This window comes from Physella acuta, unplaced genomic scaffold, assembly GCF_028476545.2.
Source record: "Physella acuta isolate Inbredline_101_S28 unplaced genomic scaffold, ASM2847654v3 ptg001528l, whole genome shotgun sequence".
In the NCBI taxonomy this organism is placed as follows: Eukaryota; Metazoa; Mollusca; class Gastropoda; family Physidae; genus Physella; species Physella acuta.
The window spans coordinates 473,492-475,906 of NW_026733043.1; positions in this window are offsets into that span (position 1 = coordinate 473,492).

The window sequence follows — 2,415 nt, forward strand, 5'->3', positions numbered from 1 at the left end:
TTGTGAACTAAATAAAAGCTTGTGATACATAGACACAGGCGTCTTCATTAATTCATTTTACAACTGCAAGCGCATAGTACATGTGAATTCACTAAACAAACAAAAAAATTTAAATTAATAATAAAATATGAGTGATTACAAATGATACAGTAAATACAGTGACACAACCCGCTCCCTTCCCCTCCACCCACCCCCACCCCCTGCGTGCAGGTTGGGTATGTATAGCCCTTATACCTGGCGCAAATGAGTACCCATACAAGACAACTCTGAAAGGAAAAACAGAGTTAAGGAACTGAAATATACTGTTGCATGCCCTTTTATGGGCATCTGCGCTTGACTTACCACGTGAGCATCTCGGACTCACGAGATTTGTCGCTATCGTAACTCTTACCCAATTAGACAGTGTGGTGACCGGTCGAAAGGTCGCGGCAGCTATCCCCGTTATGCCACAGATTAGAGGGGGGGGGGGGGGGCGCAGGTAGAGGCTAGAAGTCGCCACAAAATGATGTTTCAATGGCTTTTTTTTTCAATTTCTATAGCTGTAACGTGAAAAATTGTGAAGGCAAAGCACACAGCGTAAAAGATTTCTAGATAGATAGCTGCATAAATGTGTTGACGAGTTCGCTAAAAGAGCTATCAATGATTTTTAAAACTCTAAGCGAATGAAAATTCACGTGAAAGAATAACAGTCATCCAGTGAACATTATGTGGGTCGTTTCCTTCAGGTTGTGTCTTGACAAGGAAAGTTAAAAATGTTAACCACACCGTTGAGAAATATTTCCTGAACCCACATGTGGTATTCACTAGAGAATACAAATGTGTGGAGCGGCCAGAGTTTGTGTTTAACCACACATATTACTTTGTGAGTCACCATATCTTACCACAAGATGTTTCGTTGCTAAATAAAGGAGAAAAAACCTATTGATTTTGCTTAAAAATAGCTTTTTACTATTACATTTTACAAAGGAAATGGTAAATTTATTTTAAATGTATTTTTTTGTAAAAAAACCAAACATTGTATAATAATGGATCTTATTAAAATGAAGAAATGTCCAAGCACATTCATACTTTTAATACTGGATAAACAAACATGTGCCTTAAATAGAAAGCTTTAAACATTGTGTCGACTTTATATTACCAAAGAGACCACCAAAGAGAAGTATTTTATATCGTCATATGGATATATAACAATATTCTGGAAGGAACGCCAACTCATATACTCAGGTCCAGTTATTTCCAGAAAATAATTTCTACAGTCCTTCTTCTTCTTCTTCTTCTTCGTTCTTAATTATTAGTATTGGAGGGGATCGAGAATTATCTGCCAGTGAGTTTAAACTCAAGACTTTGTTCGAATTTATCAACTATGAGCTTTTTGCCGACTCGACCACGCCTCCAACACAATTAAGCGTTACGTGTCAACTGGTTATGCGCCATTGAGGCCATTGACTCCGATTTCAGCCTGCTTTTCTTTTTGGATTTGCTTCCATAGCCTTTGTCCAACCAAGAACAAACTACAAGGCAGCAGTTGTTTAATTTTGGAGTTGTCTCTCCTAGAAGAGTGACTGTCCCAGCTAACGAGCCTCATCTGCCCGAGGGTTCGAACTCGAGACTTTTCGGTTTAGCAACCATGAGCTTAACCGACTCGACCACGCCGACCCCAATAAACAGCAAAATCTCTGTTAATTAAACTCGTATTTAATTAATTGAATTTAAAAAAATAAAATGGTATAAAAACGTTTGCTGCGTTTTATTCGATATTGTCTGTTGTGGTTTTATATATATATATATATATATATATATATATATATATATATATATATATATATATACATATATATATATATATATACATATATATATATATATATATATATATATATATATATATATATATATATATATATATAAGTTATAGCTAAAAGAATGTGTTTATATTAATAAAGCAGCTTAGGTATATATAGTAGTGTGTGTGTGCATTTTATAGTCTGACCTCACTTACAATAAAAGATACAACAGTCGTGAAGGTTCGGTAAGAACGTCAAGTACAATATTAAATTTTGAAGCAATGACGTCGCATATAAATAGTGTGGGCAGCATTATGTCCAGCTTTCTTACTATAATGAGAACTTGTTAATACAACGGATACGAACACTACCACTCAAGCATACCATCATCCAGCTATATTAAGTTTTGGTTTTATTTTATCAACACATTCGATATTACAAGATCCATAAAACAGTTCAAGTACGTCTAATTTAAACTCCAAGACGTAGTCAAGGTGAAAACAACATTCATCCATGGTATTCATTAAAACCTAAACATTGATCATTTACATTTTGGCATTTTACATTCAACTTTAAATATATTTTAATAATATACCAATTACAAAGCATTCTACAGACACGCCGATAATAA